Source organism: Aulonocara sp. 'chitande type north' Nkhata Bay, linkage group LG2, assembly GCF_057382095.1.
Source record: "Aulonocara sp. 'chitande type north' Nkhata Bay isolate Kocher_YH1m ecotype deep benthic linkage group LG2, A_spYH_male_GT1.1, whole genome shotgun sequence".
NCBI lineage: Eukaryota > Metazoa > Chordata > Actinopteri > Cichliformes > Cichlidae > Aulonocara > Aulonocara sp. 'chitande type north' Nkhata Bay.
Window position 1 is genome coordinate 8,185,759 of NC_141345.1, and position 13,462 is coordinate 8,199,220.

Here is a 13,462-nt window from a genome sequence, read left to right on the forward strand (position 1 = left end):
ACTTGAACCAAGATCTGTGCTGCGAGCTGAACTCTCATTTGAAATATGGATGAGCAATAAAACTCAATCACTGATTGTATCATCCTGTTTAATCTGCTACTTCATTAGATTTGGAAAAATATTTTGGACCAAATGCAGGCTTATTGTGAGCTGCTGTTACACGTTATTGCTATTACGGTTTCCAAAGGTACTGCTTGCATTTACATCCCAGTGACATTTACCCCTATTGGCCGTAGTAATTGATGATAATGTGAGTAATGTGTCGATATTGTAGAGCTGTTTGAGGGCAGATAGAAGTGTCCACAAAATGCTGTGCGTGACAGCAGCTAGCTTCTCTTCTTTCTTTTACTGCTATCAAGTGACATAAATGAGGAAGTTATTTATTTCTGTAATGTGATCATTGTTGTGGTTTTTCAATTAATTTAAGGAAGTTTATTTAGGGAAGTTAAGTTGTGGGAAACAATGCAAAGAAGATAAACAGGAGACAGAATGCGTGGATGATCATGAGCTGAAGTTAAATCATGAAAATTAAAAACATCTGGGAGGAGTTTCCAGTGCTCTACAAACAGCAGACAAGTGGACGGTGTTGGGGAAAGTTGGATCAGGCTTGTTAGGATCGCCGATGGCTTACAAGAGTGTGACACTTGTGTGGAGAAACTCCTTTTGATTTGATTTTGTCTAAAAAAGTTGGTGTTTGTGGTCCTTAAAACGCCACTAAACCACTAATTATGTTTTTTTTTTGTAACATCTAATTACTTGAACAAAGAAAAAAGGAATCGTTTCACAGAACAAAAGTTCAAATAATCCAAACTGGTGGCCATGAGTAAAACACTGAGGACTCCTCGCATCCTGCTGACTGGTAACAAAATGCAACCAGGAAGAGGAAGGAAGAAGAAGAGGAGGAAGCAAGAGCAAAGCGAAAGGATGAAGAATGTGGATGAGATAAAAGCAGAGAGGTGATGAGAGAGGGAGATAAAGAGAGGGAAAGAGGGGGAAGGAGAGAGGAGACGAGTGTTTCCTATCCAAACAGACACTTCAGATGATATGGAGAGAAAATGCCGAGTAAAAGAACGACAACATCTCCCTCCCTCTTTCTGTTTCTCTTATCTCCTCTCCACAGTCTGAGCAGAGGAAGGAGAGGTGATTCAAGGTGAAGTACGAGGTGGTCATACTAAATAAAAAGAGAGGAGACAGAGGGACGACAAGAGAGAAGGAAAGAAAGAGAATGAAAGTTTGGTCGAGGCAGAAATGGAGAGTAAGAAGAAAACGGCGAGGAGATGGGAAAGGAAAGACAGGATGAAAGACCGGGAAGAGAAAGAGGATGGAAGGAAGGAAATAAATGAAAAGAAATATAGAACGCAAGATAATAAGGAAGGAAAAAAGGGCATGGAAAAGTGAAAGAAGAGAAGAAGTGAAATGAGAGAAGGTGGATGAGGGCGAAGGAGGTGGAAGGAATAAGAGAAAGGAAAGACAATGAGAGAGTATAAGCAGGAGAAAAACGAGAGGAAGGAAGGATGAACGAGAAGTATTTTGCCAACAAGGATGGAAGCCCCTTTGCTCTATAAAACCTCTCTGAGCTCAGTCGACCACTGTGTCATTTTCTGCCTCAGTGCTGAAGCAGTTAACCAACACACACACACACACACACACACACACACACACACACACACACACACACAGAGCAAGCCACCCTCTGCCCTCGTCACGCTCTGCCCTGCAGGGTCCAGGGATTTTATGACTGGCAGAGGCGTGTGTGTATCTGTATCTGAGTGTGTGTGTGTGTGTGTGTGTGTGTGTAGGTGTGTGTGTAGGGAGGAGGAGACATAAAGTAGCAGCACAGAGCTAAAAACAGTCTTTAAACCTGAAGCCTGCAAAGCGTAAAAGTGTGTACGGAGGCAGAGGATGAGGATGATTGAGATGAAGATTACAAAGTGGACTGAATGTGATGAAGAGCAGAAATGAGGATCAAAGGAAAACTTCTCGCTACCAACACACTCGGTCAGAATCAAAGCCAGGCTGACTTAAGATCCTGTCTTGCTGTAAAACATGCGATGTAGGCGAGAAACAACAAGAACAGCACTCGGCTAGTGAAGGCTACATATTAGCTTTAGCTAAAGCTCGTTTTTGTTGCTATAATACCTGAAGACAAGATTTTTTTTTCATCACACAAAACCCTCAAAAACCTCCACGCAGGCTTTGAGGGTTTTACAGTGAACCTATCCTGCTCATTTCCAGGTCTATTTTTATTCTAGGACTTTACTCGAGTAACTCTGCAGACTAACAGATTTATATCATACTGGTTCATCGGCTCATCCTTAAAAGTCCACCTTCTCTCCTGATTGGCTGACTAGGGGTAACCATTTCTGTTTTTATAAGTGAGCAGTTTCAGGCCTGTGCACCAGACAGTGCGAGCTCTGTCTGTGCAGTTACTAGAGCTACAATTGGAGAACGTCATTATGTGAAATGTTCAGCACATTTAATCTAGATAACTAACAATGCAACATAATCTTCAGTCCATGCTAGTGCAATATTTTTAAACTAATACTTTAACCCAAATCAGATTACCCTCCACATGGTGACTGTTAGGAAGTTTATTTGGGCAAATAAAACTTGAAAGCTAAATTGAATTCAAGTCACGTGTTCTGAAACCACCTTGTTTAGCACGGGACTAAAATGCAACCTTCTTGGCTAGCACAGGCGTTAAACGTGGGTGTAGTCGATGGATTGTGTTTTGGAGAGACTATTTCAGATACCAACGTTTCAGAAAAAACAAAGTTTTATTTTCTTGTTGTTTTTCAACACTGGGAAATCTGTACTGCTTTCCTACTTTCAAAAACGCCGTACCTGCAGCTCTTCACTGTGACGCGCAGCCATCAGTGTAAACAGTGAATGTGTTTCTGCTGTTTGTGCTCGGATCAGAGCCAGGAGATGAACCACAAGCGGACAGACAGCGACGGAGGATGCAGCTCAGCTCACCTATTCTGCTGCTTCTCCTTCTTGTTTGTCAGGTCAAACAATGAGGCTGCTATTTGACAGATGGGGAGAGAGAGCTGCAGGAAGTAAACACCAAACAGGAAGTTGAACACAAATGAAGGCAACAGGGCAGACCATAGCCTCCGTGTAATGATCAATTACTGTTGTAGGATGGCATTATAATCAAATAACAAGAGGAAGCAAAGGGCTGCTGGTGATTATGTGTTATTTCCTGATTGATGAAGTCATGTTTGTCTCTCTCCCTCGCTCACTCCGGTAGCTGTCACTTCCCTCATCGTCACCTGTCAGTCAGGATGCAGACGGAGGCGGTTGCCGCGGTGACTGCCTGTGACTGTACACTTGGCAGAAGGTCCTTTAACACATCGAGCTGCACTCCCTCTCTAACACAACTCTCCAGAGACTCGCTGCTGACAGTCCTGATTGTCACTTAGCATCTGCTGCCAATTACTGCACTATGTTCCTGAAAATACTGATCCTGATACTATTACGGCTACTGTGACTACTGATACTGATACTACTGTTACTCTTACTTTGGCAAGTACGCAGTAGTGATGCTACTGCTACCGTGACTCCTAATCCCGATGCTCTTTTGGTCTTGGATGCGAGAAATCACGTGTCAAAATATTTATTCCTCTTTTAGATTGCCTGTCATGCCAATAATCTCGTCAATTGCATTTTTTAAATTAAAGCCAGCGTGCGTTTAGTTTTTCACAGAGGTGAACCCCATTCCAATTAAGACAGAAAAAATAGTGGAAGAAGTCATGTTCTCCGCAGAGCTTTTCCATCGTTTGTGCTTTGACTGGAGTTCTTTTAATGAATCTCTGCTCTGTCTTCTTCTTCTTCTTTTGTGGTGGCTTATTGGCAACAACTGGAGAATGAAATTCCGCTATTCGCATGACAGTAGTGGATGGAAAACTGCATTCATTTGCATTTTCTTTTTGCCAATTTGGATTTCATTTCTGCTTGGAAAGCTGACTTTTATCAAAGTGCCCCTCACCAAAGAAAAGAATGACAAAACCCCTTGTTATTTATGACAAATGTCCAGTTGTGGCAGCCGAAATCTGCTCAAAATGTCAGTGTGGAGTCCACATCAAGATCAAGGTCAGCAACACGTGAACCAAACCAATCCCATCCCATCTTTTTGCATTTCTGTTATCCTGCTCTGCTTCTATCAACACAACACAGTCACACTGCAGGCAGCATCCGAGCTGCTGCCGCCACTGCTGATGATAACAATAAGCAGCTATGTTGTGTGTGTGTGTGTGTGTGTGTGCGTACTTTCCTGCAGATAGAGTTCAGCAGCCCGGTGTGCAGAGCAGCTGTACAGTATCTGACCTCTGACCCCACTTACAGGTGTGTATGTGCATGCATGTGTATTATGCGGTGCACATCTGCAGCCCTCTTCTCTCCTGAGTCATACCACCTGCTACCAGCCCAGTCACACACACTCACAAACATAACGCTAACATACATGCTGATATGTGGAGTGAGCGTGTGTCTGTGTGAGGTTTGAGTGTGTCTGCGTGTGTGTTCGTGTGTGTTTTGCACTCGGCTTCATCATCTCCTCCACCTCCTCATTTTTTCCTCTTTACAGGGCCCACACTCCCCCTCCTCTCGTCATGCTTGCATCTACTGTCGCCTGTTTTGTTCCTGTGTGCGTGTGTGTGTGTGTGTGTGTGTGTGTGTGTGTGTAAACCCTGAGGCAGGTTTCCATTCCACTTCACTTGTGTTGTTGGAGCAGGTGGCAAGACATCACACACACACACACACATATATATATATATATAGAGAGAGAGAAATCTATATAAATGCACTGAACACACAATAACACAATAACAAAATTATGTTTCTTGTGTTTTTGATTTCTGGCGCCACATAAAAGTAAAACACAGACACACACACTGATCTTTGTATTGAGTCGTCTCAGTGGCTCGAACACAATCACAGCCCTGAGGGGGCGACCGAGATAGACAGAGATTGAGAGAGAGGCTGAATAAGAGTTCCTTCATGGCTCTCTCGGCTCTCTATGGATTGTTTAAAATAAACTGGCACTTCTCAAAAGGCTAAGATGATTTTATGTTTTCTGAAGATGATTTCACTCCTGTCCTGTTCTTCTTCTTCCCTGAGAGCAAGCAGGAACGTTCTGGTGGCGTCCACTGAAGCACTGAACTGTGATTGAAGTGATTGAAAAATGTTGCTGCTTGTTGTTGTAGTCCCCATTTTGTCACTGCTGCTTTTTAAATTGGCCAAACGGCTCCTGTGAATGGCTCCTGAGCCGTCCTTTGGCTCTCAAAATAAGCTTTTGGCAGGAAACCACGAGAGGTTTTTTTTTTTACACCATCACTCTATTTTAATCATTTACTTAACTGTTTTAAAATGTTTAATTCCTCTCCTTTCCGTATACACTAAGACAGAAGAAAATGGTCTACTTTAATTTTATTGGTTTCATCTTAAATTTGAGCCCCAACTTGCTTTGGTCCCAGTTTTATGTATTTTTTTACATGGTATGTGGATGCAAAAACAGCGGCTCTGTGAAACTTTGGCTGCTGATATGGGAAGTGTATGCTGAAATAATGATGGTCAGCAGGTGTTTTGTTCATCACCTTTACCTTTTTGTTTTCATATGTTAGCATGCTAACATTTTCTAATCTCCCAAAGGCTTACTTACAGGTGTGCTAGCTGCTTGTAGACAGACATTTCCACCATGTCAGCAGACGTATCATTTATCATAAGGAGAACAGGAATCTACAAAGTAACTCTCATTACATTGTTTATCTAAAACCACCGAGTTAGCAAGCTAACTAGCCACCACGATAGGTTAGCTCAAACCACATGAGTGGTGCTGATGATACAGAGCTTTTCCCTTCATGTTTGGAAGTTCTGTGATTGTATATTTGTACTGTATATTATATGAGGTACAGCAGGACAAACTGAAGTTGCTGTTTTGCATCATGACATCTTTGGTAGCTTGCGTAATGTTTTCAAAGCTAATGTGGGTTGCTGCTAATAATTCACAGCACTTTGAGGTACACTCTATCTCTGTGTTTATCTTTGAGCTGTAAATTTGCAATTTTGTACATTTATATAATACAACCTCATACAATATAAACTATTTTAATATTGTATATACTGTATATATTACCACTGTGATAGTCTTGCAACTACTCGCACTTTAAATTCTGACTACACCCACACACAAGCTACACAAGCACTTGTTTTACTGTTTTACTATATTCTACGCTCAGAGTTAAGTTTATTCTTATTTTAGATAGTTGTTTATTTAGTTGTTTGAAGGGAAGCTGGAAGTAAGAATTTCATTGCTTTGTGTAACCACTTGTGTTTTGCAGTGTATAAGACAATAAACTTGAATCTCGCATTTTTAAGTCATTATAAATTTCATAGTGTAATTATTAGTGTGTAAGTTTTAAAAGACTCAGACTGCTGGCTTGTTGTTCTTAGAGCTTTCAGCTCTCAGGCTGATTTTCTGTGGGACCAGCTTTCAGTCTGGGTTTATTAGACAGATGCTTTTTCTACTTTTAAGATTTGAGCTAAATGTAGTCATACTTACAGGTATCCAAATCCTGTGGCAAAAATAACTGGACAAATATTTTGAATTTTAAACAAGATGAACGGTTCTCTTCCTCTTAAACTGGAGGAGGTGACTCTCCAGCAGAACCTCAGACTCATTTAATGTGTCCTATAAACACCTGAGCGAAACGTTCAGATGCTAATCTCCTGCCATCCGAACAGAGTGTGAACTGTTTAAATCAGTTATTTCAAGGAGAGCTGGTACTGGGTGTCTTCATGAATCCAATAATTTGATGTAATTTGAGGAGTGAGGTGTTTTCTACCTGTCAGACATGCCTCGATGTGTGTGTGTGCGTACACACACACAAGCTGAGAGGATTACTTTGTGCTGACAGACACCCACGCCTTAGGAATGTGTGTGTTGTATGTCTGTGTTTGTGTGTCAGTGTTACAAAGGCCCTTTGTGATGAAACTCCCCAACCATTCTGGACCCGCAACTTCGCCACTATAAACACTGCGAGTAGCTGTTCGAATCAGTGAATACACACAACCTTCAAAACATTATACTCACAACAATGAACAGCCAGTAACAAATAATTAGTACGAGCGCTACTGCTAAAAGGAATAATATAGAAAGGTGACAAATTCAAGGAAATACCCGAACCTTCCCATGCAGTAACGACATATTTATTTTGGTTTCTTTGGTTTTAGTTACTCTAGTAATACTAATACTAAAAAGTACCAAAAGACCTGTGGTGGAATTTTAGGTTCTTGATGTCGTTGATGTTATTTCTGTAGCTAAATTGTTGTAAAATTGTTGTAAACTCTTTCCCCCATGAGCAACGTTTGGGGATAACCTTTGTTCCTGTCATATTTCAGACTGGATTCCAGAATAAAATGACTGAATGTGCATCAGAAGTTAATGTGGGTGATCTCTACACAGTCTATTCTAATGGTGCCCAAACCATGTCTTTACTGATAAAGACTACAGGGTACAGGGTAGCTCATCAAATGTGATCTTTATAGGGGAAAGACTCATAAATGCTCACAACAACTGCTGATTTTACATGAGCTGGGTCCTGATATCTTCTTAATGTATCAGCATTATGTATGGATGAGTGAAGATTCTGAGTTTATTTTAAAAGAAATCTTCTGGAGAAGCTATTCAACCACAAAAGACTAGTGCAACTTTAAAATCCTGAAAAGGAGCTGTGATTATTTTTACATGAGTGTTTTGGCAAAGGAAAGTGTGCAGCTGAAGTAACGTGCGAGTACAGTGGCAGTATCTGTAACCTTGCCTTCCACTCAGCTGAACCTGACTGATGACAGGCACTCTGTCCCAGCCTGATGATATTTTAGCCGCTGCCATGAAATTACAGTAATTTTCTGGGGGAGAAAAAGCTGCTAGCTGCCCGCCTAATGACTGCCATTACAGTTTCTTTTCCTGACAGTGAGCCAGACCGCAGAGAAACAGGAAGTCTTCTGTCAGTCAAACTACAGAAACACACGCTATTGATTAAAAACACCTGTTCTGAATTGCCTATGGTTTAATGAAGTGAGCGAGCTGATTATTGAGTGTGAACATTAACAGGTCCAGTGGGATGGAAACCAGATTTTGGTTCATCGTGTGGTTTCGGGTGTGTCATTTTCATGGATTTCATCTGTTAAGCTGACAAGCTGAAACACTGAATGAATGGGTCTGATGGTCTGATTGCTATTGTGGGTGAAAGAGATTAATATTTTTCTTTTCACCCCAATAACTCAAGGAGAAAATTTCATTTCATTTCCAGCATTTCCAGGGCTTTTTAACTTGGTGGCTGATGTAAGTTTATCTCTGATATGATAAAAAAAAAAAAAAAAGTAAAAATATATTTTTTTCCCTTCTCTACCTTTGCCCACCCTGTGGAGGTATGAATACCAAATATGTTTTCAAAATTAGAAGAAAATATGAGACAAAAATCTGAAACAACAGTATTATTTTCATGCCATGTTCCTAATGACTACAGCGGGCCCACAGAAAAGCATCGGCCTCCTGGATGCCTGCTAGCTGAGTTGTTTTCAGGCATGACGACATGCTTAGAAGGAGTTCCTTATAGAAATGTGTTTCTTGGAAGACCTAGAGCTCCAACCAAGAAGAGCTGGTTGTCAGGGTCTGGGTATCAGTGTCAAGACTGATACCCAGATAAACCAAGATTTGGAGCCACTCCAGCAGACTGATCGTCGGTAGTACCTGATTTAAGATGCACAAACAATGCTTTAATGAGGATAGTCTAGTACTCGCTCATATTTTTCTGGACAATTACAACTTTCTGCACAACACCTACCACCACCCTGTTCCAACCGGCAATTTTGGGAAGCTCTCTCTGCGTATCTCGAAACTCCACTCAACTCTCCTGGAGAGGTTCTCCGAACAATTAGCCTGTTGTGTCTTGCCTCTCTCGCAACAAGCCAGGTTTGGACATTTGAAACCAAGAGCAACATGGTTCTCTTCCGATGTCTTGACTCCTGCGTCTTTTCTCACAAAAGCCGACCCTCCAAAAACAGCTGCAGCTTTTAATGAGTGGAATTGTTGCTTTGCCTATTTGAGACTATTAAAAAAAAAGCTGCAGAATGTTCCCACAAGCACTTCAAATGAAGCACGAAGTAGTCTTTGGATTTAAGACACACTAAATGTGCCATAGGAGCTTTCTGCACAGCCTGTAAGCCTGTAGAGCATAACGCTCAGATCATGAATCAAACTCAAACAACAGAGTGAAAGTGCAGATATGAACGAAGTGCTGGTTGTGAAAACAGTTCTTGTTCTCCTTTAAACAGCTGATAGGCGCCATGATATGACACTTGGGCTGCTGGTACAGAGATACGCAACAGCACTACAACAACAACACACACAGAGCGAGACCTGACAGCAGACATTTGCACACCTCTATGAAGATGTTTATAGTTTCTTATCCAATGTTTCAAATATGTCCTGGCTTGAATTTTTTTTTTTTTTTTGTCCTGAATTCATTCTGGGCATATCTATTCAGCACTGTTACTATTGATTCTGGATTATAAACTTCTAATAAAATAAAAAGTAGCTTAATCATCTGGTATTTGATAAATATATGTATTCAACACAACTTTAGTATCAAACTAAAACTGGAACGCTTCAGCTGTACAGATGGTAATATGTAATCCAGAAGTCATTTAGCTCAGAGCTTATACAAACACACATCTCCTCATTCAAAGGGCAGAGCTTTCCAAAGAAGGAAGGATTGTGTTGGGTTGGATGGACGGAGAGGGAGGTTGGTCAGTACTATGAGTCAGCACACACACACACACACAGGCAGAGGTCGTTGTGTTGCCATAGAAACGGCTGAGCTGGTCAGCGTAAAAGCAGGAAGGATGCCGCCGGACTGTTAATGTAGAGACCAGACACAGGGAGGAGTCGGGGAGAGCTGTTAACTTTCGGCCTCTTCGCTCCTCTTTGCCAATAGCTGTTCTTGATTGATATTTGACCTTTGACCCCAGCGGGTTCAGCACCTGCTCAGAGTTGTTTTGATCTCAGTTCTTTCTGTGCTGTTTGCTGTAGGTTCAAAGTCTGAAAGAGTGTTGGGTGTGTGGGCATGTAGGCAACACGCCACCAGGTAGGCAGCTGTAAATTTAAAGTGACTGAGAGAATAGCTGATGTGTTCCAGTCAGCTGTTATGGAGAGAAAACATATTTGGAACAAAGGGCAAAAGTAAATTTCAAGCACTGTTCAAACTGTAAAGCTCATGTAATAGACCTCCATCGGAAATGCTAACAAGAATGCTATTTTCAGCGAGTGGTTCTTAGTTGAGTGTTTGCTTATAGAAATGCTCATTTCCACCAAACACAAAAATGATTATTTGCTTGTTAACCATCTGTAAAGAATTTAAGCATGCAATGTATGTTTTCAGTTTGTTTTTGGCTTCCTTTTAGTGTCTCAGTATTACGTTTAATCTACACTTATTTCTGAGTACTACACAAATTGTCATTGTTATAGAACGTCTGATAGAGTGCTAACAGTAGCACAGTTAGCCTTTGGTTTGCATGTTAGCATGCTAACAAGTGTAGCTGAAGATAACAATGTTGTAATATGTCTTTATCACTAAATATTTACTTGGGAAAGTACTGCATTATGACCCGATGATTATACTTGGCACAATTTGACAGCTATTATTATATTGTGCTGTTTCCTAGATGTGATGCTAGTGCTAACACCATGACTCTGATGATTCTGCCCTATGAGCCCAGAGCTGCATAAACCGGATATGTGGCTCTAAAACAGTCATCTGGATACATCATTAATGTAGTGGGAAAAAAACAAACATGATAATCCATCTATCTCTGATCTATTTAATAAAAGTAGTGGATTGACAGAATTAGCCACTTTTCTAACTAACAGTCAGTTTTATCTTATGTTATTCAGCTTTAACGGAGCAAAAACTTTAAAATGTCAAGGAAAAAGCTTGCTAATTATCCTCAGATGTAATCTGATGGGTTTCCTTCTCTTACCCTATAATTTAGTAGATAATGTATTTGAGGACTTTTTTACATCACCTTGTGCTCCCTGTAACTGTGAGGTCTGAACGTAGTTGTTAAAACATCAGTATTATGAGCATAAAACCAAATAATTGAGAAAATGGTCAGATAAAGAATTAAAAAAAATATCTAAAAAGGGAAAAGATATGTTACCATTCTGTCATCCAGCTCTAAAATCTGTGTTTTCTGCTAAACCTAATTGTTTGTCTTGACATTATTAATGAAAGGTGTTGAGAACATGCAGAAACCATACTCAGAACATCTTGGGCCAAATACATTTTCTCTCCATATATTAGAAATGAAAATGAAAATACAATACTGTACCTCTCCTTGCAGCATTCCCAATATTCCCAATTCAAGAACCCAGTGAATGCACAGAAAGCGCCACTTAAACATTTAAGAAACAAGTTTATTGAAATAAATTCTGCTTTAAAGTGTTAAAAAGAAAACAAAACACTGTACAATTATGTCCCCATAGAAAAGTACATGAGAGTACACGACTGAGCAGGTGTGCACAGACTAGATGTGGCTTTAAATTCTAGTATGATGCCTGCATGTCAACAGGCTAAATGTTAAACCAGCAGGAGCGCTAGCAAGCTGCCAACAGCAGCAGGGACTCTGCGAGACTGACCAAAGAAACAGTTTCTCTGCTTCGCGTGTTCATATATATATATATATATATATATATATATATATATATATATATATATATATATATATATAAACTGATGATCGCGATCGCGATGACAGTGAAAATGCAGGTGTGTGTGAGTCTTTGGTACATCTTTTCAAACAGTCAACACAAGTCTTTAAGAAGCCAGTAGAACAATGAAATGGCCTTGTTAAGCTCACACGAGACACACTGTAATGTTGCAAAATAAACAGCAGATGAAAAAGCAGAAACAAAACAAAATGTTTCACATTCACATGTATGTACAGTCTGAACATCACTACAACACCTTAATCTGATTGTCTGGTTTTTTCAGCGCATGTGACATTTTCACTTTTCACAGCTGCAGGTCCATCAACATGAAGCCACAAAACAGCCGATGTGGCGTGAACGCTCATCACAATCATACAGTTAATGGCCCCCGTCTCACAGACCCCCTCCCAACTCCCCTTTTTGTACATTAAATAGAATAAAGCAAGGCACTCTGGGTAAAAGAAGGCAAAAGCGGGTGCCTGGAAAATTACCTGCCATTAATCTGTGCAAACAATTGCCTTTTGAGCCCCTGTGATTGGGAACACAGCTAAATTAAAAGTCGTCTTTCAGCTGACCTGACAGGAAGCGTTGTGGCTCGGAAACGGTCGTATTTAGTTGTAGTGTACCTTTTCCTTCATAGCGTAGAGGCTCTTTATAACCCCACTCCCTTAGCCTTCTTATTGCCTTTCTTCCTTTCTTTCTTCTTTGCTGCTCGGCTCCCTGACTGAGCTGAAATTACCTTAAATTGGTCTGAACTGGATGGAAACACTAAAGTGCTGCTCAGTCAGTCTACTTTCTGGCAAAAGAAAGCTAAGAAACAATAAAAATTGGTTAAAAAAAAAGAACGAAAACTAACTCAGGAATTCACAGTCACTCTTTGTCACACTTCAACAAGCTGATCCGGCCATAAAGAGCAGCTTTAAGCCTCAAGTCAGCTCTCCAGACAAAAAAGAAAAGAATAACACATTCAGACATAATGAGGATGTCAGCATGAACCTTTCAATGGGTGCTCAAAGAACTCCAAGAACATTTGCGAATAATAAAATGGGGAAAACTCATAATGTCCTTCATTTAATCCACCATAAAAAAAGGTAAAATGAAACACAAACAAATGAAAAACACAGATGCTAAGGACAGACCCATATGGGATTTCCAAGTTGAACAGGGGGCTCAATCAAACGTATGCTATCAAACTTGGGTTTACATAACATCATAAGTAATTCTTTGAAATATCACATATAACAGGAACTTTTAATTAAATTCTGCAGATTAAACATTTGAATGCAAGGCTTTGAAAACATCATCCAAAAAAACCCCAAAACCCATTACCTCAAACATAAAAATCCTCCATAAATGTGTTTTAGATCAACAGAGTCCATTTTAGGAGGGAGGTTACTGTAAGGAACTGACAAATTGGTAAGCCCATATTTGGTCTAGCCCTGCAATCCTTCATTCTGTGGCTTTGTGGTGTCCATGTTGAAGTGAATACCCAAAACTGAGCAGAACAGAAGACAAATGGTGAACAGAACCAAACTTAAAATAAAAGGAATCACAACTGTGAGGAGGTGGGTGATGTGCAGGGAAATCAGTGCAGCTTTGGTGGAATAACATTGGCTTTGCCAAATAAGTCCCAGCGTGACTACCACACCCGGTTGGTCCAATAGATCTCCCTGTGGTACATTGCTGTGTTTG

At 40.5% G+C, this 13,462-nt stretch overlaps 1 protein-coding gene across 4 annotated transcripts in view; it reads right to left on the reverse strand.

The window, feature by feature from the left end:
- The window catches only part of LOC147337394 (protocadherin-1-like), a 231,765-nt gene that overhangs the window by 195,740 nt on the left and 22,563 nt on the right, over positions 1–13,462 (reverse strand). The window lies entirely within an intron of this gene.